The following is a 26,497-nucleotide window of genomic DNA, read 5'->3' on the forward strand; positions in this document are numbered from 1 at the left end:
TGACTGTTTCTTTTGCCGTGCAGAAGCTGTGGAGTTTGATTAGGTCCCATTTGTCTCTTTTGGCTTTTGTTGCCAATGCTTTTGGTGTTTTGTTCATGAAGTCCTTGCCTACTCCTATGTCCTGGATAGTTTTGCCTAGATTTCCTTCTAGGGTTTTTATGGTGCCAGGTCTTATGTTTAAGTCTTTAATCCATCTGGAGTTAATTTTAGTGTAAGGTGTCAGGAAGGGGTCCAGTTTCTGCTTTCTGCACACGGCTAGCCAGTTTTCCCAACACCATTTGTTAAACATGGAATCCTTTCCCCATTGCTTGTTTTTGTCAGGTTTATCAAAGATTGTATAGTTGTATGTATGTTGTGTTGCCTCCGGTGCCTCTGTTTTGTTCCATTGGTCTATATCTCTGTTTTGGTACCAGTACCATGCTGTTTTGATTACTGTAGCCTTGTAGTATAGTTTGAAATCCGGTAGTGTGATGCCCCCCGCTGTGTTCTTTTTGCTTAGAATTGACTTGGCTATGCGGGCTCTCTTTTGGTTCCATATGAAGTTCATGGTGGTTTTTTCCAGTTCTGTGAAGAAAGTCAATGGTAGCTTGATGGGGATAGCGTTGATTCTGTAAATTACTTTGGGCAGTATAGCCATTTTCACGATATTAATTCTTCCTAACCATGAACATGGAATGTTTCTCCATCTGTTTGTGTCCTCTCTGATTTCGTTGAGCAGTGGTTTGTAGTTCTCCTTGAAGAGGTCCCTTACATTCCTTGTGAGTTGTATTCCAAGGTATTTTATTCTTTTTGTAGCAATTGCGAATGGCAGTTCATTCTTGATTTGGCTTTCTTTAAGTCTGTTATTGGTGTAGACGAATGCTTGTGATTTTTGCACATTGATTTTATATCCTGAGACTTTGCTGAAGTTGCTTATCAGTTTCAGGAGTTTTTGGGCTGAGGCAATGGGGTCTTCTAGGTATTCTACCATGTCGTCTGCAAATAGAAACAATTTGGCTTCCACCTTTCCTATTTGAATACCCTTTATTTCTTTTCCTTGCCTGATTGCTCTGGCTAGAACTTCCAGTACTATATTGAATAGGAGTGGTGAAAGAGGGCATCCTTGTCTAATGCCAGATTTCAAAGGGAATGCTTCCAGTTTTTGCCCATTCAGTATGAGATTGGCTGTTGGTTTGTCGTAAATAGCTTTTATTACTTTGAGATACGTTCCATCGATACCGAGTTTCTTGAGGGTTTTTAGCATAAAGGGCTGTTGAATTTTGTCACATGCCTTCTCTGCGTCAATTGAGATAATCATGTGGTTTTTGTTTTTGGTTCTGTTTATGTGGTGAATTACGTTGATAGACTTGCGTATGTTGAACCAGCCTTGCATCCCCGGGATGAATCCTACTTGATCATGATGAATAAGTTTTTTGATTTGCTGTTGCAATCGGCTTGCCAATATTTTATTGAAGATTTTTACATCTATGTTCATCATGGATATTGGCCTGAAGTTTTCTTTTCTCGTTGGGTCTCTGCCGGGTTTTGGTATCAGAATGATGTTGGTCTCATAAAATGATTTGGGAAGGATCCCCTCTTTTTGGATTGTTTGAAATAGTTTTAGAAGGAATGGTACCAGCTCCTCCTTGTGTGTCTGGTAGAATTCGGCTGTGAACCCGTCTGGACCTGGGCTTTTTTTGTGTGGTAGGCTCTTAATTGCTGCCTCAACTTCTGACCTTGTTATTGGTCTATTCATAGTTTCAGCTTCCTCCTGGTTTAGGTTTGGGAGGACACAGGAGTCCAGGAATTTATTCATTTCTTCCAGGTTTACTAGTTTATGTGCATAGAGTTGTTTGTAATATTCTCTGATGATGGTCTGAATTTCTATGGAATCTGTGGTGATTTCCCCTTTATCATTTTTTATTGCATCTATTTTGTTGTTCTCTCTTTTATTTTTAATCAATCTGGCTAGTGGTCTGTCTATTTTGTTGATCTTTTCAAAAAGCAGCTCTTGGATTTATTGATTTTTTGAAGGGTTTTTCGTGTCTCAATCTCCTTCAGCTCAGCTCTGATCTTAGTTATTTCTTGTCTTCTGCTGGGTTTTGAGTTTTTTTGATCTTGCTCCTCTAGCTCTTTCAATTTTGACGATACAGTGTCAATTTTGGGTCTCTCCATTCTCCTCATATGGGCACTTATTGCTATATACTTTCCTCTAGAGACTGCTTTAAATGTGTCCCAGAGGTTCTGGCACATTGTGTCTTCGTTCTCATTGGTTTCGAAGAACTTTATTTCTGCCTTCATTTCATTGTTTACCCAGTCAACATTCAAGAGCCAGTTGTTCAGTTTCCATGAAGCTGTGCGGTTCTGGGTTGGTTTCTGAATTCTGAGTTCTAACTTGATTGCACTATGGTCTGAGAGGCTGTTTGTAATGATTTCAGTTGTTTTTCATTTGTCGAGCAGTGCTTTACTTCCAATTATGTGGTCAATTTTAGAGTAGGTGTGATGTGGTGCTGAGAAGAATGTGTATTCTGTGGATTTGGGGTGGAGAGTTCTGTAAATGTCTATCATGTTTGCTTGTTCCAGGTCTGAGTTCAAGCCCTGGATATCCTTGTTGATTTTCTGTCTGGTTGATCTGTCTAGTATTGACAGTGGAGTGTTAAAGTCTCCCACTATTATTGTGTGGGAGTCTAAGTCCTTTTGTAAGTCGTTAAGAACTTGCCTTATGTATCTGGGTGCTCCTGCATTGGGTCCATATATGTTTAGGATCGTTAGCTCTTCTTGTTGTATCGATCCTTTTACCATTATGTAATGGCCTTCTTTGTCTCTTTTGATCTTTGTTGCTTTAAAGTCTATCTTATCAGAGATGAGAATTGCAACTCCTGCTTTTCTTTGCTTTCCGTTTGCTTGGTAAATCTTCCTCCATCCCTTTATTTTGAGCCTTTGTGTATCCTTGCATGTGAGATGGGTTTCCTGTATACAGCACACTGCTGGGTTTTGGATTTTTATCCAATTTGCCAGTCTGTGTCTTTTGATTGGTGCATTTAGTCCATTTACATTTAGGGTTAATATTGTTATGTGTGAATTTGATACTGCCATTTTGATGCTAGCTGGCTGTTTTGCCTGTTAGTTGTTGTAGATTCTTCATTATGTTGATGCTGTTTAGCATTCAGTGTGATTTTGGAATGGCTGGTACTGGTTGATCCTTTCTTTGTGTAGTGCCTCTTTCAGTAGCTCTTGTAAAGCAGGCCTGGTGGTGACAAAATCTCTGAGTACTTGCTTGTTCGCAAAGGATTTTATTTTTCCTTCACTTCTGAAGCTCAGTTTGGCTGGATATGAAATTCTGGGTTGAAAGTTCTTTTCTTTAAGAATGTTGAATATTGGCCCCCACTCTCTTCTGGCTTGTAGTGTTTCTGCTGAGAGATCTGCTGTGAGTCTGATGGGCTTCCCTTTGTGGGTGACCCGACCTTTCTCTCTGGCTGCCCTTAGTATTCTCTCCTTTATTTCAACCCTGTTGAATCTAACGATTATGTGCCTTGGGGTTGCTCTTCTTGTGGAATATCTTTGTGGTGTTCTCTGTATTTCCTGCAATTGAGTGTTGGCCTGTCTTGCTAGGTGGGGGAAGTTTTCCTGGATGATGTCCTGAAGAGTATTTTCCAGCTTGGATTCATTCTCTTCGTCCCCTTCTGGTACACCTATCAAACGTAGGTTAGGTCTTTTTACATAGTCCCACATTTCTTGGAGACTTTGTTCATTCCTTTTTGCACTTTTTTCTCTAATCTTGGTTTCTCGTTTTATTTCATTGAGTTGGTCTTCGACTTCAGATATTCTTTCTTCTGCTTGGTCGATTCGGCTATTGAAACTTGTGCATGCTTCGCGAAGTTCTCGTATTGTGTTTTTCAGCTCCTTTAATTCATTCATATTCCTCTCTAAGTTATCCATTCTTGTTATCATTTCCTCGAATCTTTTTTCAAATCTTTTTTCAAGGTTCTTAGTTTCTTTGCATTGATTTAATACATGATCTTTTAGCTCACAAAAGTTTCTCATTATCCATCTTCTGAAGTCTAATTCCGTCATTTCGTCACGGTCATTCTCCGTCCAGCTTTGTTCCCTTGTTGGGGAGGAGTTTTGGTCCTTTCTAGGAGGCGAGATGTTCTGGTTTCGGGTGTTTTCCTCCTTTTTGCGCTGGTTTCTTCCTATTTTTGAGGATTTGTCCGCTGGTCGTCTGCGTAGTTGCTGACTTTTCGATTGGGTCTCTGAGTGGACACCCAGAATGTTGATGATGAAGTATTTCTGTTGCTTGGTTTTCCTTCTACCAGTCTAGCCCCTTTGCTGTATGACTGCTGAGGTATGCTCCAGACCCTGCTTGTCTGGGGTGCACCTCTAGCTGCTGTGGCACAGCGAGGGATGCTACCAGTTTCTTTTTCTGCTATCTTTGTCCCAGGATGATGCCTGCCTAATGTCAGTCTTTTGGATATAGAGGGGTCAGGGAGCTGCTTGAGGAGACAGTTTGTACTTTATAGGGGCTTAATTGCTGAGCTGTGAGCTCTGTTGTTCATTCAGTGCTGTTAGGCTGCTATGTTTGATTCTGCTGCAACAGAGCTCATTAAAAAAAACCCTGTTTTTTTTCTCAAATGCTCTGTGTTGAGGGGTTTGGGCTTTATTTTTGGATGTCCGTTGAGGTCCTGCCCAGCTAGGATGCAGACTAGCCACTGTTTGCCTGCCGAGGCTCCGCCCTGCTGTCGTGAGGCTCGCCCTGGTTCCACTGTTCTGCTGTGTTCTCCGCCACGCCCTCCGGCAGAGTCTCTCTGTTGTAGCGGGTTGCCTCGGCAACGGCAGGCTGCGTCAGCAATGGGCGTGTATCTCAGTTGGGGCGGGTTGCCTCGGTAATGGTGGACGCCCCTCCCCCACAGAGCGTCTCGGGCCATCTGCACGGGGCTTGTTTGAATTCGCGGTTTTGTTCGTCCCACTAGGCCACCCCTAATGCTCTGTCTCTGCAATCCCCTGGGCTGGCCCACTGTCCAAGTCTAGCTCAGTCTCAAGTTCAGCCCTCTCACGTCTCCGGTTGCCGGTTCAACAGGGCACCCGGACAAGTGCGCCCTGTGGGGAGCGCTGGGCAGGGCCGGCCGCCACCACCCCGGCTGCCGGCTTCGCCAGGCAGAGGTTCTGCCTGGCATCCTGCGTCTCCTCTTCACTTGGGAATTTCCCCGTTCCATGGGCAAGAAAGATCAATCTGGAAATGCAGCTCAGACTCACCTCTCTGCGGACACAACACAAGCTCCAATCCTGGGTTGTTCTCACAGCGCCATCTTGAGTCCAGCCCCCTAAATATTTGTTATCTTAGCCACTCACTTTGTAGTACTTTGCTAAGTCAGCCTCAGCAAACTAATACAACTTCCTAAAGTATTTGCAAGTATCTTTTTACATCCTTGTATCTGTCACATTTTTAATAGATTACAAAGGGGACAACATATGTTATCATATTACTGGTCCTCAGGAAGTGGCATTTGAGATTGGCCTTAAAGAATAAATGGGTGTTCGATAGGCAGAGAAGTTTGAGGGTAAGAAGGGGTGAGGAGAAGTTTGGAAGAATAGAATTCCAGGTCTCAGAAACAACAGAAACAAAGATATTTATAATAACTGGTGTAGAATGTATCCCAGAAACAGGATAGTACACTTTGTTTGGAATGTATGTCTAAGCAGAGGGGAGCAATGAGGGAAAATATTTTAAGTTTAAATTATTTTCACATTGACAGTGGTCTTTAACACCAGCCAGAGGATTTTGAGCTTAGCCTGGCACTTCACAGGCCACAGGGAGATGATGGTTCTTGAGCAGGGGTGTTACACATCAGAAGCGTGTTTGGAGAGGCACCTCTGGCAGCATGTCATGGGATGGATTCCTTATGCAGGGAAGACTGGAAGCAGAGACTTTAGTTGAGAAGCAGTTGCAATAGCCAGGGCAAATGACGATGGGGGTGATGGCAGTGGGAATGGAAAGAACAGGTAGTTTAAGAGGCATTACTGCAAAGGAAGAGAGATATGCAGGAATTTCAGGCATATGGCAGGCTAATGTGAAAATGTTCTTAGGTGGGATTCTCTTGCCTGTTACATCATACCTCTCTGTGCATGGGCATAAGGCTAATGTGCAGAGGCTCTTCAATTAGAAATGGAATCTGGTGAAACCCCGTCTCTACTAAAAAAAATACAAAAAATTAGCTGGGCATAGTGGTACGTGCCTGTAATCCCAGCTACTCTGGAGGCTGAGGCAGGAGAATTGCCTGAACCCAGGAGGTGAAGGTTGTGATGAGCCGAGATTATGTCATTGCACTCCAGCCTGGGTAACAAGAGCGAAACTCCGTCTCAAAAAAAAAAAAAAAAGAAATGGAATCTGGATCCTGACTCACTGGTATCCAAGAGGGAAAACTCAAAATGGTCCATGTAGCATCTGCTTCTTTGACCACCTAATCTAGTCAAGAATCACCTGACATATGCCTTAAATATGATAATTTGAGTTATTTCTCCTCTGCTCAAAATTGCCATTTGTTAATTGTCACACTGCAACTATCTTTTTTACCACCTTCTCCTCCAGGCAAAATAAACCTCCAGCAAATCATGATGATCCCCTTTAGAAGCACTGAAAAATCATGTGTCTCACAGATGTCTAGACTTTTCTTCATCTGTGGTGCATGACGGCTACCTAATCTGCTTAGGCAGCTCAGCATGCACAGGTAAGTTAGATGTAACAGTGCCAACTGCATGGATTATAGTGTTCAACATCAGGTCACTCTTTCACTTCAGATTCTTTGTAAATATGGACAATTCTGAAGCCCCAGAAGCAATGTAATCCTCCATGCGGCGGTACACAGGCTGAGCCAGCTCTAAGGCTGCCTGGTTTCCTCCTCCAGGCATTAGACATCACTCACCCTCCCTTCATAGTCCTGTCCTGAGGACATAGTAGCTCTTTGCCTGTTGATAGGAAAGTCCAAGTGTGTGGAGCCCTGTATTACGGCATGCTGGGGGCTATGAGCTGCTGTTCTGTGTATTTACCATCACTGTAGGGAGGGCAGAAGTTTCCCTCAGGTACCCTGTAAGGCAATCTGGAATTCTAGTTGCTTGCAGAGCTGAATTCTGCATCTGATCATGCAGATGCATAAGAATAGGACCTCAGCCTGTTCCTGCTGCCACTTTCATAAGCTAAAACATGCATCAATGAAGCATTTTTAAGTAAAAGTTCTTTGCACAAAGGATTAAGGATTTGATCATTATTGAGTCGATAATGTTCATTCTCTATTGTTTCTTAAAGATACAATGGAGAGTAGTCCCAAAGTAAAGAGTTCAGAAATGATTACAGTTTGAATGTAGTGAACTAGGCATATATTTCCCCTTGTAGCAAACAACAGAATCTATCTGGTTACCATGGGAGATGTAAATTTAACCACATATAACTGCTTTATGGATGGAGAAGCAGAAGTAACTAGTTTAGGGAAGGGGAGGGAGAGACAGAAGAAGTGGAGGAGGGTGTCAGATATGCAGAGGAAAAGCGTAAGAGAAAGAATACTTTGGGCCTCATGGTTTTTTGTTCCAGATACTTTGTGAATCTTTATTTCATCTCAGCCTTTGCTGCTAACAGACACTCTTATGTTAAAATTTCTTCATTTGTTTTTTGTTTTAGCTGTGTTAGCTAAAACTGTTTGCTGTTGTTTATTGCAACTTCCTCATAGTTTTTAGAAAATCACATTGCTCCAAATGAAGTCTCTCTTTCATTTGGTATTTTTAAGCAGCAAAAATCTTTGTCCACTTTAGTTATTTGCAGTGTAAGCATCTTAACAATTATGAGTGTTTTTTAGGATGGACCAAGCTAGTTTCCCCTAAAATACAATTATAGTCATCTTTTTACAATTCTCAGAAAAATGTAAGTTAATGAATGATCTCCTTCATTTTATGTTTTTCTCTCAAAAATTATTTCTCAAGCCACTGGAAATTGTAACCACTTGCCTGGTTTTGAATAGCAGCAGATGACAAAATGACCAAGCTGAGAAATTTTAATAGGAAAACTGAGGAGCAGCCCCTTGCATTTAGCTTGCAGCTTGTTTTGGTAGACATGTAACAATAATTTCACATTGTGTATATGTACTTACACACAGGTATATTTATATGTACACTAACGTTTATCTATGTAAGTCATATTTTCTACTACTAAGACAGATGCTAGTTTGTTTGTTAGAATATAACAGACCAATAGGCATTTTTGGCACCTGAAAAAGGTTGGAAGCCACTGCCCCAGATTAACTTAAGTTTCCTTTGTTTTTTTAGTTCTTACCTTTCCCAGGCACTGCAAGTCATATGGGCCCCAATCCGTCTCTCCCACCACTGTTTTGTCACATGCCAGCTCGATTTCTAGCCTTTCACAATAGGAGTGTCCTTGTAACCCACACACTGGCATGGCACATACGTATTGCATATAGAGACTAGAGGGCCAGAATCTGCATGCATGTTTAATTGTTGAGAGGTGCCATTCCTCTCAATGACCCTGAGGGGTGGAAGACCAGATCTCTAGATCCATAGTGTGTATTTCTTTAAAGTTTGCTCAACCTTGCATCAGTCCCTGTAGAAAATACCTATTCATTAGATTGGTTCTTTCTCTGGCTTAGAGATGCTAGTGTTTTTTAAGTTAGGTCTGTGGATGCAGATAGGAGTATATAATTAAATATAATAAATTTTTTGCATCAATTAAACCTTGGGCATGCTTGTTAAATGCTTTTCATAAAATGCTTATTAAACTTCTCATGAATAGTGTTCTGATAATAGAAGATAATTTCTAGGTTTGTAGACTTCAAGACTAAGTTCATTTTTTCTTGTCATTCATATGTTTTATTATTTTTCTTTATTTTTATTTTTTTAAATTTTTTATTGCATTTTAGGTTTTGGGGTACATGTGCAGAACATGCAAGACAGTTGCCATGTACACACATGGCAGTGTGTTTTGCTTCCTTTCTCCCCTTCACCCACATTTGGCATTTCTCTCCAGGCTATCCCTCCCCACCTCCCCCTCCCACTGGCCCTCCCCTTTTCCCCCCAATAGACCCCAGTGTTTAGTACTCCCCTCCCTGTGTCCATGTGTTCTCATTTTTCATCACCCACCTATGAGTGAGAATATTCAGTGTTTCATATTCTGTTCTTGTGTCAGTTTGCTGAGGATGATGTTCTCCAGATTCATCCATGTCCCTACAAACGACACGAACTCATCATTTCTGATTGCTGCATAATATTCCATGGTGTATATGTGCCACATTTTCCCAATCCAGTCTATCATCAATGGGCATTTGGGTTGATTCCAGGTCTTTGCTATTGTAAACAGTGCTGCAATGAACATTCGTGTACATGTGTCCTTATAGTAGAACGATTTATAGTCCTTTGGATATATACCCAGTAATGGGATTGCTGGGTCAAATAGAATTTCTTTTTCTTTTTTTTTTTTTTAATTTTTTTTGGATTATAGGTTTTGGGGTACATGAGCAGAGCATGCAAGACAGTTGCGTAGGTACACACATGGCAGTGTGCTTTGCTTTTCTTCTCCCCTTCACCCACATTTGGCATTTCTCCCCAGGCTATCCCTCCCCACCTCCCCCTCCCACTGGCCCTCCCCATTTCCCCCCCAATAGACCCCAGTGTTTAGTACTCCCCTTTCTGTGTCCATGTGTTCTCATTTTTCATCACCCACCTATGAGTGAGAATATGCGGTGTTTCATTTTCTGTTCTTGTGTCAGTTTGCTGAGGATGATGTTTTCCAGATTCATCCATGTCCCTACAAACGACACGAACTCATCATTTCTGATTGCTGCATAATATTCCATGGTGTATATGTGCCACATTTTTCCAATCCAGTCTATTATCAATGGGCATTTGGGTTGATTCCAGGTCTTTGCTATTGTAAACAGTGCTGCAATGAACATTCGTGTACATGTGTCCTTATAGTAGAACGATTTATAGTCTTTTGGATATATACCCAGTAATGGGATTGCTGGGTCAAATGGAATTTCTATTTCTAAGGCCTTGAGGAATCGCCACACTGTCTTCCACAATGGTTGAACTAATTTACACTCCCACCAACAGTGTAAAAGTGTTCCTTTTTCTCCACATCCTCTCCAGCATCTGTTGTCTCCAGATTTTTTAATGATCGCCATTCTAACTGGCGTGAGATGGTATCTCAATGTGGTTTTGATTTGCATCTCTCTGATGACCAGTGACGATGAGCATTTTTTCATATGATTGTCATATGGAACCAAAAGAGAGCCCGCATAGCCAAGTCAATTCTAAGCAAAAAGAACACAGCGGGGGGCATCACACTACCGGATTTCAAACTATACTACAAGGCTACAGTAATCAAAACAGCATGGTACTGGTACCAAAACAGAGATATAGACCAATGGAACAAAACAGAGGCACCGGAGGCAACACAACATACATACAACTATACAATCTTTGATAAACCTGACAAAAATAAGCAATGGGGCAAGGATTCCATGTTTAACAAATGGTGTTGGGAAAACTGGCTAGCCATGTGCAGAAAGCAGAAACTGGACCCCTTCCTGACACCTTACACTAAAATTAACTCCAGATGGATTAAAGACTTAAACATAAGACCTGGCACCATAAAAACCCTAGAAGGAAATCTAGGCAAAACTATCCAGGACATAGGAGTAGGCAAGGACTTCATGAACAAAACACCAAGAGCATTGGCAACAAAAGCCAAAATAGACAAATGGGACCTAATGAAACTCCACAGCTTCTGCACGGCAAAAGAAACAGTCACTAGAGTGGATCGGCAACCAACAGAATGGGAAGAAATTTTCGCAGTCTACCCATCTGACAAAGGGCTGATATCCAGAATTTACAAACAACTCAAGCAGATTTACAGGAATAAAACAAACAAGCCCATTCAAAAGTGGGCAAAGGATATGAACAGATACTTTACGAAAGAAGACATATATGAGGCCAACAATCATATGGAATTTCTATTTCTAAGGCCTTGAGGAATCGCCACACTGTCTTCCACAATGGTTGAACTACTTTACACCCCCACCAACAGTGTAGAAGTGTTCCTTTTTCTCCACATCCTCTCCAGCATCTGTTGTCTCCAGAGTTTTTAATGATCGCCATTCTAACTGGCGTGAGATGGTATCTCAATGTGGTTTTGATTTGCATCTCTCTGATGACCAGTGACGAGCATTTTTTCATATGATTGTTGGCCTCATATATGTCTTCTTTTGTAAAGTGTCTGTTCATATCCTTTGACCAATTTTGAATGGGCTTATTTGTTTTTTTCCTGTAAATCTGTTTGAGTTCTTTGTAAATTCTGGATATCAGCCCTTTGTCAGATGGGTAAACTGCAAAAATTTTTTTCCATTCTGTTGGTTGCCGATTCACTCTAGTGACTGTTTCTTTTGCTGTGCAGAAGCTGTGGAGTTTGATTAGGTCCCATTTGTCTCTTTTGGCTTTTGTTGCCAATGCTTTTGGTGTTTTGTTCATGAAGTCCTTGCCTACTCCTATGTCCTGGATAGTTTTGCCTAGATTTCCTTCTAGGGTTTTTATGGTGCCAGGTCTTATGTTTAAGTCTTTAATCCATCTGGAGTTAATCTTAGTGTAAGGTGTCAGGAAGGGGTCCAGTTTCTGCTTTCTGCACATGGCTAGCCAGTTTTCCCAACACCATTTGTTAAACATGGAATCCTTTCCCCATTGCTTGTTTTTGTCAGGTTTATCAAAGATTGTATGGTTGTAGATATGTTGTGTTGCCTCCAATGCCTCTGTTTTGTTCCATTGGTCTATATCTCTGTTTTGGTACCAGTACCATGCTGTTTTGATTACTGTAGCCTTGTAGTATAGTTTGAAATCCAGTAGTGTGATGCCCCGCACTGTGTTCTTTTTGCTTAGAATTGACTTGGCTATGCGGGCTTTCTTTTGGTTCCATATGAAGTTCATGGTGGTTTTTTCCAGTTCTGTGAAGAAAGTCAATGGTAGCTTGATGGGGATAGCGTTGATTCTGTAAATTACTTTGGGCAATATAGCCATTTTCACGATATTAATTCTTCCTAACCATGAACATGGAATGTTTCTCCATCTGTTTGTGTCCTCTCTGATTTCGTTGAGCAGTGGTTTGTAGTTTTCCTTAAAGAGGTCCCCTACATTTCTTGTGAGTTGTATTTCAAAGTATTTTATTGTTGTTGTAGCAATTGTGAATGGCAGTTCGTTCTTGATTTGGCTTTCTTTAAGTCTGTTATTGGTGTAGAGGAAGGCTTGTGATTTTTGCACATGGATTTTATATTCTGAGACTTTGCTGAAGTTGCTTATCAGTTTCAGGAATTTTTGGGCTGAGGCAATGGGGTCTTCTAGGTATACTATCATGTCATCTGCAAATAGAGACAATTTGGCTTCCACCTTTCCTATTTGAATACCCTTTATTTCTTTTTCTTGCCTGATTGCTCTTTCTAGAACTTCCAGTACTATATTGAATAGGAGTGGTGAGGGAGAGCATCCTTGTCTAGTGCCAGATTTCAAAGGGAATGCTTCCAGTTTTTGCCCATTAAGTATGATATTGGCTGTTGGTTTCTCATAAATAGCTTTTATTACTTTGAGATACGTTCCATCGATACCGAGTTTATTGAGGGTTTTTAGCATAAAGGGCTGTTGAATTTTGTCAAATGCCTTCTCTTCATCAATTGAGATAATCATGTGGTTTTTGTTTTTTGTTCTGTTTATGTGGTGAATTACGTTTATAAACTTGCATATGTTGAACCAGCCTTGCATCCCTGGGATGAATCCTACTTGATCATGATGAATAACTTTTTTATTTGCTGTTGCAATCGGCTTGCCAATATTTTATTGAAGATTTTTGCATCTCTGTTCATCATGGATATTGGCCCGAAGTTTTCTTTTCTTGTTGGGTCTCTGCTGGGTTTTGGTATCAGGATCATATTGGTCTCATAAAATGATTTGGAAGGATTCCGTCTTTTTGGATTATTTGGAATAGTTTCAGAAGGAATGGTACCAGCTCCTCTTTGTGTGTCTGGTAGAATTCGGTGTGAACCCATCTGGACCTGGGCTTTTTGTGTGTTGTAGGCTCTTAGTTGCTGCCTCGACTTCTGACCTTGTTATTGGTCTATTCATAGTTTCAGCTTCCTCCTGGTTTAGGCTTAGGAGGACACAGGAGTCCAGGAATTTATCCATTTCTTCCAGGTTTACTAGTTGATGTGCATAGAGTTGTTTGTAATATTCTCTGATGGTGGTTTGAATTTCTGTGGAATCTGTGGTGATTTCCCCTTTATCATTTTTTATTGCATCTATTTGGTTGTTCTCTCTTTTCTTTCTAATCAACCAGCTCTTGGATTTATTGATTTTTTGAAGGGGTTTTCATGTCTCAATCTCCTTCAGTTCAGCTCTGATCTTAGTTATTTCTTGTCTTCTGCTGGGTTTTGAGTTTTTTTTATCTTGCTCCTCTAGCTCTTTCAATTTTGATGATAGGGTGTCAATTTTGGATCTCTCCATTCTCCTCATATGGGCATTTATTGCTATATACTTTCCTCTAGAGACTGCTTTAAATGTGTCCTAGAGATTCTGGTATGTTGTGTCTTCGTTCTCATTGGTTTCGAAGAACTTCTTTATTTCTGCCTTCATTTCATTTTTTATTTAATCAACATTCAAAAACCAGTTGTTCAGTTTCCATGAAGCTGTGTGGTTGTAGCTGGTTTCTGAATTCTGAGTTCTAACTTGATTGCACTATGGTCTGAGAGGCTGTTTTTTATGATTTCAGTTGTTTAGCATTTGCTGAATAGTGCTTTACTTCTAATTATGTGGTTAATTTTAGAGTAGGTGTGATGTGCTGAGAAGAATGTGTATTCTGTGGATTTGGGGTGGAGAGTTCTGTAAATGTCTATCAGGTTTGCTTGTTCCAGGTCTGAGTTCAAGCCCTGGATATCCTTGTTGATTTTCTGTCTGGTTGATCTATCTAATATTGACAGTGGAGTGTTAAAGTCTCCCACTATTATTGTGTGGGAGTCTAAGTCTCTTTGTAGGTCATTAAGAGCTTGCCTTATGTATCTGGGTGCTCCTGTATTGGGTCCATATATGTTTAGGATCGTTAGCTCTTCTTGTTGTATCGATCCTTTTACCATTATGTAATGTCCTTCTTTGTCTCTTTTGATCTTTGTTGCTTTAAAGTCTATTTTATCAGAGATGAGAATTGCAACTCCTGCTTTTTTTTGCTTTCCATTTGCTTGGTAAATCTTCCTCCATCCCTTTATTTTGATCCTTTGTGTATCCTTGCATGTGAGATGAGTTTTCTGGATACAGCACACTGCTGTGTTTTGGCTTTTTATCCAATTTGCCCGTCTGTGTCTTTTGATTGGTGCATTTAGTCCATTTACATTTAGGGTTAATATTGTTATGTGTGAATTGGATACTGCCATTTGGATGCTAGCTGGCTGTTTTGCCCGTTAGTTGTTGTTGATTCTTCATTATGTTGATGCTCTTTAGCATTTAGTGTGATTTTGGAATGGCTGGTACTCTTTGTTCCTTTCTATGTGTAGTGCCTCTTTTAGGAGCTCTTGTAAAGCAGGCCTGGTGGTGCCAAAATCTCTGAGTACTTGCTTGTTTGCAAAGGATTTTAGTTTTCCTTCACTGCTGAAGCTCAGTTTGGCTGGATATGAAATTCTGGGTTGAAAGTTCTTTTCTTTAAGGAAGTTGAATATTGGCCCCCACTCTCTTCTGGCTTGTAGTGTTTCTGCCGAGAGATCTGCTGTGAGTCTGATGGGCTTTCCTTTGTGGGTGACCCGACCTTTCTCTCTGGCTGCCCTTAGTATTTTCTTCCTTATTTCAACCTTGTTGAATCTTATGATTATGTGCCTTGGGGTTTCTCTTCGTTTGGAATATCTTTGTGGTGTTCTCTGTATTTTCTCCATTTGAGTGTTGGCCTGTCTTGCTAGGTGGGGGAAATTTTCCTGGATGATGTTCTGAAGAGTATTTTCCAGTTTTGATTCATTCTCTTTGTCACATTCTGGTACAAATGTCAAACGTAGGTTAGGTCTCTTCACATAGTCCCACATTTCTTGGAGACTTTGTTCATTTCTTTTTTTCCTTTTTTCTCTGATCTTGGTTTCTCGTTTTATTTCATTGAGTTGATCTTCCACTTCTGATATTCTTTCTTCTGCTTGGTCAATTCGGCTATTGAAACTTGTGCATGCTTCGTGAAGTTCTCGTAATGTGTTTTTCAGCTCCTTTAATTCATTCATATTCCTCTCTAAGTTATCCATTCTTGTTATCATTTCCTCGAATATTTTTTCAAGATTCTTAGTTTCTTAGCATTGATTTAAAACATGTTCTTTTAGCTCACAAAAGTTTCTCATTATCCACCTTTTGAAGTCTAATTCTGTCATTTTGTCACAGTCATTCTCTGTCCAGCTTTGTTCCCTTGCTGGTGAGGAGTTTTGGTCCTTTCTAGGAGGCGAGGCGTTCTGGTTTCGGGTGTTTTCCTCCTTTTTTCGCTGGTTTCTTCCCATCTTTGTGGATTTATCCACCTGTCCTCTGTGTAGTTGCTGACTTTTCGGTTGGGTCTCTGAATGGATGCCCAGATTGTTGATGATGAAATATTTCTGTTACTTGGTTTTCCTTTTACCAGTCTAGCCCCTTCGCTCTATGACTGCTGAGGTCCCCTCCAGGCCCTGCTTGTCTGGGGTGCACCTATAGCAGCTGCAGAACAGTGAGGGATGCTACCAGTTTATTTTTCTGCTATCTTTGTCCCAGAATGATGCCTGCCAAATGACAGTCTTTTGGATATAGAGGGGTCAGGGAGCTGCTTGAGGAGATGGTCTGTACTTTATAGGAGCTCAATTGTTGAGCTGTCAGCTCTGCTGTTCATTCAGGGTTGTTAGGCTGTTATGTTTAATTATGCTGCAACAGGACTCATTAAAAAAACCCCTTTTTTCTCAGATGCTCTGTCTGGGGGGTTTGGGGCTTTATTTTTGAGTGTTCGTTGTGCTGTCCTGCCCAGCTAGGAGGCAGTCTAGTCACTATTTGCCTGCCAAGGCTCCGCCCTGCTGGTGTGAGGTTTGCCCTGTTGCTGTAGGCTCTGCCCTTCTGCTGCAGTGTCCACCCTGCTGCCACGGGCTATGCCCTGCAGCAGAATCTCTCTGTTGTAGCAGGTTGCCTCGGCAATGGCAGGCTGCGTCTGCAATGGTCGTGTACCTCAGTAGGGGCGGATTGCCTCAGTAATGGCGGACGCCCCTCCCACACAGAGCTGCGCCCTCAGGGAACCTCTCCACCAGGAGCACTTTGAATCGCCATTTTGTTTGTCCCACTGTGCTACCCCAAACACTGTGTCCCTGGAATCTCCTGGGCTGGCTCACTGTCCAAGTCCCATTCAGTCACAAGTTCAGCCCTCTCAAGTCTCAGGTTGCCTGTTCAACAGGGCACCCGTATCAGTGCGCTTTGTGTGGAGCGCTATGTAGCACCGCTGCGCTACAGCGCGGGCCGCCACCGCACCGGCTGCCGGCTACCGGCTGCACCAGCCAAAACCTCTGCCTGGCGTCCCGCGTCTCTTTTATACCTGGGAATTTCCCCTTTCTGTGGGCTACAAAGATTTCTCTGGAAATGCGGCCCTGACTCACCCTCTCCACGCATTCACCGAGAGCTTCAATCCTGGGTTGTTCTCACAGCGCCATCTTGAGTCCTCCCCACCATTCATATGTTTTAATGAAGAGTGTCATGTCAGACCCTTACTAACTTTAGTAGGGAAGGTGCCAGGTTCAAGAGGCCAAAGAAGAGACTCAGAGCCAGTAAACGAGAAATGGGGTTTATTGAGGAAAACTTACATACAGGTATGGTCCAGTGGGCTGGATAGGAGAACTGTATGGACCAGTGGCAGCAGGCTGAGCAGGAGAACCACAACCACTTGTGGAAAGCATGGGGTTTATATAGCATTTAACTTAGCACCCTCCTGCTAGAAACTTCCACCTGGCAACCTTCATTTAACTCACACAAGAGGGCCTTGATCCATTGTAGGCCTGCATTCCATAGGATAAACCGGATGTTCAGATGTTCCTCATGGTTAAGGAATGAATCCCCAGGTTGGCTACTCCCAGATTCCTTAGTTTGGCACTCTGAACACACATTCAGGTGTGTCTGCCATACAGGGTCATTCTCAGGCTATGCTTATGCTAATTTTTCAGGTGCGGGTACCATACAAAGAGGTAAATATTAATTAGTGCATCTCCCTTTTCACAAAAATCAAGATTACTCATGTAGATGACTGGCAAGTTCAATATTAATGAAGCCTCTTTTTCTATATATAAATATATAGAATAAGGGAACCTGTCAGTTATAACTCAATTTGCTAAAATACCAAGAGATCCTGCTTTCCCTTGGGAAGGTCATTTATTTATTCATTCTTATTTGGCATTTAAAATGCTGTTATTTATTACATCTTCTTTATAGTTTTGGGGTTTAGAAAAAAATCACATTGCTCTAACCACATGTATACATATGTGACAAACCTGCATGTTCAGCACATGTAGCCCAGCACTTAAAGTAAAATTTAAAAAATGAAAAAGAAAAAGAAAGATCACATTGATCCAAATGGAGACCCTTTCTTTTATTTGTTTTTTTTTTTTTAATTTTTTATTGGATTTTAGGTTTTGGGGTACATGAGCAGAGCATGCAAGACAGTTGTGTAGGTACGCACTTGGCAGTGTGCTTTGCTTTCCTTCTCCCCTTCACCCACATTTGGCATTTCTCCCCAGACTATCCCTCCCCACCTCCCCCTCCCACTGGCCCTCCCCTTTTCCCCCCAATAGACCCCAGTGTTGGTATTTTTAAGCAGCAAAATCTTTGTCTTTAAAACTGTCTTCCACAAAAGCCTCCCCTATCTTAATATATTTGAAAAATGTGCTTTTTCTAGCTAATATGTTAGACAAACATGAAACATTTTTATAAAATCTTTCTACTCAATGTTAATTTCTAGACATAAATTTATAGGATGTTATTTTGATTTGTAAAGGTTTTTATTTTTCTCTCACTCCTCATCCTTTTATCTCTGTTTCTTCCACTGCTGCTGTCCTAGTGAGCCTTTTTTTTTCTCTTGTGGCTCCTTTACGACCAAAGGGTCTCAGTAGTGATGGGAGGTTGAGGGATAAGGATGGAGTTTATGCAAACCACTCAGGAAGTCATTTCCAAATAGTCATGCCTGAACCCGTTTTCAAATATTTTGATTCAGTTGGTCTGTGGTGAGACCCAAACATACATATTTTTATAAAGCTCCCCAGGTGATTCTGATATTCTCCCTTGATTTGGAATCACTGCCTCTATGCTTTGTATATTCAGTCAGTATTTTTCTCTCCCTTCGATTTCTATTACTGCAATTCACAGAACTACCCATACGCAGGCCTTATATATTTTGCATCAAATATCTCTTAAATTTAATTCACCCAATACACCTCATTCATGTTAATTTTTGTATAAAAATTGGCTTTATTTTGATTGCAAAATTAATGTCATAAAATTTTCAAAACAAAAATATACAGTTGACACATAAAACTGGAAATCACTTATAATCATATCCTCAGATATAACCAGATCCAATTAGAATACTAGAAACCATTGTGGCTATTTAAAGCAGCAGAAACTTAATGCGGGGGCTTCATTACAGCAGACATGGAAGAGGATGAGGAGTTTACCAGGGCTTGATGAGGTTAGCCAGTGATTAGTGATACCAGGAAGCTGCTAAGCTCCTAAACGGAGGGAGGAAAGGAAGGGCAGGAACTCAGGGACAGGGCCACCAAGGAGCAGCTAGGAAGACATGCCAAGAAAATGATGTAGCTGTTGCTGGAGAAATCCAAAGCGAACAAGGAGGTGGAGATACACCCTGGCTTCTTTCCACCCACTCCTAAATTTTTTTAAAATTCGTTTATTTCAATAGGTTTTTGAGGAACAGGTGGTGTTTGATTACATGAATAAGTTCTTCACTACTGATTTCTGAGATTTTGGTGCACCCATCACCTAAGCAGTGTACACTGTACCCAATGTGTAGAATATTATCCCTTGCCAGCCCCCACTCTTTCCCCCAAGTCCCCAAAGTCCAATGTATCAGTCTTATGCCTTTGCATCCTCGTAGCTTAGCTCCCACATATCAGTGAGAACATACAATGTTTGGTTTTCCATACCTGGGTTACTCCACTTAGAATAGTAGTCTCCAGGCCGGGCGCAGTGGCTCACGCCTGTAATCCCAGCACTTTGGGAGGCTGAGGCCAGTGGATCATGAGGTCAGGAGTTCAAGACCAGCCTGACCAACATGGTGAAACCCATCTCTACTAAAAATACAAAAATTAGCCGGGCATGGTGGTACACATTTGTAATCTCAGCTACTTAGGATGCTGAGGCAGGAGGATCTCTTGAACCCAGGAGGCGGAGGTTGCAGTGAGCCAAGATTGCGACACTGCACTCTAGCCTGGGCAACAGAGTGAGACTGTCTCAAAAAAAAAAGTCTCCAATTCCATCCAGGTTGCTGCAAATGCCATTACTTTGTTCCTTTTTATGGCTTCTTCCTTCCTTCCTTCCTTCCTTCCCCCTTCCTTCCTTCCTTCCTTCCTTCCTTCCTTCCTTCCTTCCTTTCTTCCTTCCTTTCTTCCTTCCTTCCTTCCTTCCTTCCTTCCTTCCTTCCTTCCTTTTTTTCTCCTTCCTTCCTTCCCTGTCTTCTCTTCTCTTCTCTTCTTTCTCTTTCTTTCTTTCTTTGTCCTTCCTTCCCTCCCCTTCTCTCCCCTCCCCTTCCCTCCCCTCCCCTCCCCTCCCCTCCCCTCCCCTCCCCTCCCCTCCCCTCCCCTCTTCTCTCCCTCCCCACCTCTCTCTCTCTTTCTTTCTTTCTTCCCTCCTTGGTTAATGGGCATTTGGGCTGGTTCCACATTTTTGCAATTCTGATTTGTGCTACCATAAACATGTGTGTGCAATTATCTTTTTTGTATAACTTATTTTCCTCTGGGTAGATATCCAGTAGTGGAATTGCTGGATCAAATGGTAGATCTACTTTTAGTTCTCTAAGGAATCTTTACACTGTTTTCCATGGTGGTTGTACTAGTTTACATTCCCACCAACACTGTACAAGTGTTCCCTTTTCATTGGATCCCTGCCAACATCTATTATTGTTTGATTTTTAAATTATGGCCATTCTTGCAAAAGCAAGGTGGTATCACATTGTGGTTTTTATTTGCATTTTCCTGATCATTAGTGATGTTGAGCATTTTTCCATATGCTTGTTGGCCATTTGTATATCTTCTTTTGAGAATTGTCTATTAATATCCTTAGTCCACTTTTTGATTAGGATCGTTGGTTTTTTTCTTGATGATTTGTTTGAGTTCTATGTAGATTCTGGATATTAGTCCTTTGTCAGATGTCTAAATTATAAAGATTTTATCCAGTTCTGTGGGTTGTCTGTTTACTCTGCTGATTGTTTCTTTTGCTGTACAGAAGCTTTTGAGTTTAATTAAGTCCCATCTATTTATCTTTGTTTTTGTTGCATTTGCTTTTGAGTTCTTAGTAATGAAGTCTTTGCCTAAGCCAATGTCTAGAAGGCTTTCTCTGATGTTATCTTCTAGAATCTTAATGGTTTCAGGTCTTAGATTTAAGTCTTTGATCCATCTTGAGTTGATTTTTATATAAGGCAAGAGATGAAGATTTAGTTTCATTCTTCTATATATAGTCTGCCAATTCTTGCAGGATCATTTGTTAAATAGGGTGAAATTTACCCACTTTATGGTTTTTTGTTTTTTTGACTTTGTCAAAGATTGGTTGGCTGTAAGTATTTGGCTTTATTTCTGGGTTCTCTATTCTGTTCCATTGGTCTATGTGCCTATTTTGATGCCAGAGCCATGTTGTTTTGGTGACTAGGGCCTTAGAGTATAGTTTGAAGTTGGGTAATGTGATGACTCCAGATTTGTTCTTTTACTCAGTCTTGTTCTTTTACTTACTTATTTTGGCCATGTGGGCTCTTTTTTGGTTCCACATGAATTTTAGGATTGTTCTTTCTAGTTCTGTGAAGAATGATGGTGGTATTTTGATGCAAATTGCAAGGTTGCTTTTGGAAGTATGATCATTTTCACAATATTGATTCTACCCATGCCTGGGCATGAGATGTGTTTCCATTTGCTTGTGTTGTCTATGATTTTTTTGAGCAGTGTTTTGTAGTTTTCCTTATAGAGGTCTTTCATGTCCTTGATTAGGTATATTCCTAAATATTTTATTTGCTTGGAGCTATTGTGAAAGGGGTTGAGTTCTGGATTTGATCCTCAGCTTGGTCACTGTTGGTGTATAGCAGTGCTACTCTTTGGTGTACACTAATTTTGTATCCTGAAACTTTGCTGAATTCATTTACCAGTTCTAGGAGCTTTTTGGATGAGTCTTTAGGGTTTTCTAGGTATACAATCAAACCCTCAGCAAACAACAACAGTTTGACTTCCTCTTTACTGATTTTGATGCCTTTTATTTATTTATCTTGTCTGACTGCAATGACTAGGACTTCTGGCACTATGTTGAATAGAAGTGGTGAAAGTGGGTATCCTTGTCTTGCTCCAGTTCTCAGGGGGAATGCTTTCAACTTTTTCCCATTCAATATAATATTGGATGTGTGCTTGTCATAGATGGCTTTTATTACCTTAAGATATGTCCCTTCTATGCAATTTTGCTGAGCATTTTAATAATAAAGGAATGCTGGAGTTTGTCCAATGTCTTTTCTGCATCTATTGAGATGATTATGTGATTTTTGTTTTTAATCCTTTTTATGTGGTGTATCACATTTATCAATTTGCAGATGCTAAACCTTTCCTGAATCCCTAGTATGAAACCCACTTGATCATGGTGGATTATCATTATGATACACTGTTGGATTCTGTTTGCTAGTATTTTTTTTTGAGGATTTGCCTCTATGTTCATCAGGGATATTGGTCTGTAATTTGTTGTTATTGTTGCTGTTGTTGTCATATGCTTCCCTGGTTTTGGTATTAGGGTGGCTTCATAGAATGATTTAGGGAGGATTCTCTCTTTCTCTTCCTTTTGAAATAGTCTCAATAAGATGGTTAAAAATTCTTTGAATGTCTGATAGATTCAGCTGTGAATCTGTCTAGTTCTGGACTTTTTTTGGTGGCAATTTTAAAATTAACATTTCAATCTTGATACTTGTTCAGATATTCTATATCTTCTTGGTTTAATCTAGGAGGGTTGTATATTTCTAGGAATTAATTCATCTCCTCTGGGTTTTCTAGTGTATGCATAAAGGTGTTCATAGTAGCCTTGAATAATCTTTTGTATTTCTGTGGTATTCATTGTAATATCTCCAGTATCATTTGTAATTGAGCTTATTGGATCTTCTCTCTTTTTTAGTTAATCTCACTAATGGTCTATCAATTTTATTTATCTTTTCAAAGAACCAGCTTTTTGTTTCATTTTCTTTGTATTTTTTTTTTTTGTTTCAATTTCATTTCATTCTGCTCTGTTTGTTTTATTCTGCTGGTTTTGGGTTTGGATTGTTCTTGTTTTGCCAGTTCTGTGAGGTGTGACCTTAGATTGTCTATTTGTGCTTTTTCAAACTTTTTGATGTACTCATTTAATGATATTTAACTTTCCTTTTAGCACTGCTTTTGCTGTATTCCAGAGGTTTTGATAGTTTGTGTCACTATCATAATTCAGTTCAAAGAATTTTTTAATTGCCATCTGGTTTTCATTGTTGACCCAATGATCATTCAGGAACAGGTTATTTAATTTCCATGTATTTGCATGTTTTTGAGGGTTCCTTTTAGAGTTGATTCCTAATTTCATTTCACTGTCTGAGAGAATACTTGATACAATTTTGATTTTCTTAAATTCTGAGACTTGTTTTGTGGCCTATCATGGAGAATGTTCCACATGCTAATGAATAGGATGTATATTCTACAAATGATGGGTAGAATGTTCTGTAAATATCTGTTAAGTCTATTTTTTGTAGGGTATAGTTTAAATTCATTGTTTCTTTGTTGACTTTCTGTCTTGATGAACTGTCTAGAGTGATCAGTGGAGTACTGAAGTCCCCCACTATTATTGTGTTGCTGTTTATCTCACTTTCTTAGTTCTAGTAGTAATTGTTTTATAAGTTTGGAAACTCTAGTGTTAGGTACATATATATTTAGAATTGTAGTGTCTTCCTGTTGGACTAGTCCTTTTATCATTATATAATGTCCCTCTTTGTCTTTTTAACTGCTGTTGCTTTAAAGTTTGTTTCGTCTGATATAAGAATAGCTACTCCTGCTTGCTCTTGGTGTTCATTTGCTTTGAATATTATTTTCCACCCCTTTACCTTAAGTTTATGTGAGTCCTTATGTGTTAGGTGAGTCTCCTGAAGACACCAGAAACCTGGTTGGTAAATCCTTATCCATTCAGCCATTTTATACCTTTTAAGAGGAGCATTTAGGCCATTTACCTTCAATGTTAGTACTGAGATATGAGGTATTAGTCTATCCATCATTGCTATTTGTTGTCTGAATATTTTGTGTGTTTTTTTTCATTGTGTTATTATTATATAGGTCCTATAAGATTTATGCTTTAAGGAGGTTCTATTTTGTTGTACTTTTGAGGATTTGTTTCAAGACATAGAGCTCCTTTTAGCAGTTCTTATATTGCTAGTTTGGTAATGGTGAATTCTCTCAGCATTTGTTTGTCTGGAAAAGACTGTATCTTTCCTCATTTATGGGGCTTAGTTTCACTGGTAACAAAATTCTTGTCTAATAATTGTTTTGTTTAAGGAGGCTAAAAATAGGACCCTACTCTCTTCTAGCTTTTAGGTTTTCTGCTGAGAAATCTACTGTTAATAAGGGTTTTCCTTTATAAGTTACTTAATATTTTATGCTTCACAGCTCTTAAGATTCTTCCCTTTGTCTTGACTTTAGATAACCTGGTTACTATCTGCTTAGGTGATTATCTTTTTGTGATGAATTTCCCAGGTGTTATTTCAGCTTCTTGTATTTAGATGTCTAGATCTCTAGCAAGGCTGGGAAGTGTTCCTCAATCATTCCCTTAAATATGGTTTCCAAACTTTTAGATTTCTCTTCTTCCTCAGGAACACCAAATTATTCTACAATTTGGACATATAACATAGTCCCAAACTCCTTGGATGCTTTGTTCATTTTTTTGAATTCTTTTTTCTTTGTCTTGGACATATTGGGTTGATTCAAAAGCCTTGCATATGAGCTCTGAAGTTATTTCTTCTGCTTGTTCAGTTCTATAAGGGTTTCCAGTGCATTTTGTGTTTCTCTTAAGTGTGTCCTTGATTTCCAGGAGTTGTGATTGTTTTTTTATTTATGCTATCTATTTCACTGAAGAATTTAGAGTAGAGTACAATAATCAACCCACACTTTCACATTTAATAAATTTTTAACAAAGTAGCTAAGGCAATTTAATGGGGGAAAGCAAACCCTTTTCAATAAAAGGTGCTGGAACAACTGGATTATTATATGGAAGAAATAACCCTTTCATGGTCCTTTTTGATAATTACATGAAAAAAATGGATCTTCTGCATCCCATCATCATAAAATTAGTTAGAGGTGAATCATAGACCTAAGAATAGAAGCTAAACTATGATGTTATTAGAATGAAACAAAAGAGAGTATCTTGGTGATGATGAGGTGGGTAAAGATTTCTTGGACTATATGCTGAAATAATAATCATGAATGAAAACACTGATAGATTGGACTTACATCAAAATTTCATCAAAATTCTGCTTATCAAAAGACACAGTGAAGGAAATAAATATATAGGCCATTGGTTGGAAGGAAATATTTGTAACATATATATATAAGCACTTGTATTCAGAATATATACAGAATACATATCATCCTACAATAAAAAGACAATGAACCCAATAGAAAAATAGGCAAAAGACTTGAACAGGCAATTCACACAAAAAATATACGAATGACCAATATGCATATGAATAAGTGCTCATCACCAATAGGTCCTCAGGAAAATGCAAATTAAAACCATCATGCAGTAATACTTCACAACCAGCAGAAAAGCTGAAACAAAATTTAGGAATATGCCAAATGTCGATGAGGATGGGGAGCAACTAGGACTCTCAAGCATTGCTTGTTGGAATGTGAAATGGTACTGCTATATTAAAAAATTAGCAGCTTTTTGGTCATGAAGTCCTTGCCTACTCCTATGTCCTGAATGGTTTTGCCTAGATTTTCTTCTAGTTGTAGGGACATGGATGAATCTGGAGAACGTCATTCTCAGCAAACTGACACAAGAACAGAAAATGAAATACCACATGTTCTCATTCATAGGCGGGTGATGAACAATGAGAACACATGGACACAGGGAAGGGAGCACTACACACTGGGGTCTATTGGGGGGAATAGGGGAGGGACAGCAGGGTGGAGAGCTGGGGAGGGATAGCATGGGGAGAAATGCCAGATGTGGGTGAAGGGGAGGAAGGCAGCAAATCACACTGCCACGTGTGTACCTATGCAACAATAGTTGCATGTTCTGCACATGTACCCCAAAACCTAAAATGCAATAAAAAAAATTAGCAGCTTTTAAAATAAGGTTACATATACTTACCACTTGACTCAGCAATTCTACTCTTAGGTATTTAGCTAAGAGAAATGAAAGCATGATGATATAATAATCTATATGCAAATATTCTTAATAGCTGATTCATCATAGGCAAAACTAGAAACAATTGAAATGTGCATCAACAAATGAATGGATGAACAAATTGTGGTATTGTCTTAGTCAGCTTGGGCATAACAAAATAACATAGACTGAGTGTCCTAAACAACAGGAATTTATTTCTCACAATTCTGGAGGCTGGGAAGTCCAAGATCAGGGTGTTGGCTAATTCAGTTCCTGGGGAAGGCTTTCTTCCTGGCTTGTAGATGGCCATTCTTTTGTTATATCCTCATATGACCTTTTCTTGGTGTATGCATGTAGGGAGAGGAGAGAGAGACAGAGAGACAGAGAGAGAAAGAGAGAGACTCTCTTCCTCTTCTTACAAGGCCATAAATTCTATTGGATTAGGTTTCTACCTTTGTGACCTCATCAAATATTTGTTAACTTCTAAAATCCCTATCTCCAAATTTTATCACATTGGGACTAGGACTTCAACATATAAAATTTGGGGGACACCATTCTGTCCATAGCAGGATATTCATCCCATGGAATATTACTCAACAGTAAAAAGAAATGAATGACTGAATTTCACCGATACCAGGAGTGAAAGAAACCAGATACTACAGAGTACAGACTTTTAATACCAGTTAAATAGTGACAAAAATCAAATGGTAGTTGACTGTGGGTCAGAAGGAATTAACTAGGAAGGTGCACAAGGGAATCTTCCTTAGCAATGCTTTGTTTAGAGTGAGCTGATAGTTCCACAGGTATATACATTTGTCGAAACACATTGATTACACTTAAAAAGTGTGCATTTTATTGTATGTAAGTTATATCTTAACAAAAA

The 26,497-nt window shown here is 39.9% G+C and overlaps 1 protein-coding gene across 41 annotated transcripts in view; it reads left to right on the forward strand.

The window, feature by feature from the left end:
* The window catches only part of MTERF1 (mitochondrial transcription termination factor 1), a 560,591-nt gene that overhangs the window by 398,693 nt on the left and 135,401 nt on the right, over nucleotides 1-26,497 (forward strand). For 2 of the 41 annotated variants that reach the window (XR_013523990.1, XR_013523994.1), the window contains one exon: nucleotides 6,566-6,704. The exons of the other annotated variants lie outside the window; for them this stretch is intronic. The gene's annotated coding sequence lies outside the window, so the exon portion shown is untranslated. Of the gene's footprint in view, nucleotides 1-6,565; nucleotides 6,705-26,497 lie in introns of those variants that run through there. 41 annotated transcript variants of the gene reach the window in all.

This window comes from Callithrix jacchus, chromosome 11, assembly GCF_049354715.1.
Source record: "Callithrix jacchus isolate 240 chromosome 11, calJac240_pri, whole genome shotgun sequence".
In the NCBI taxonomy this organism is placed as follows: domain Eukaryota; kingdom Metazoa; phylum Chordata; class Mammalia; order Primates; family Cebidae; genus Callithrix; species Callithrix jacchus.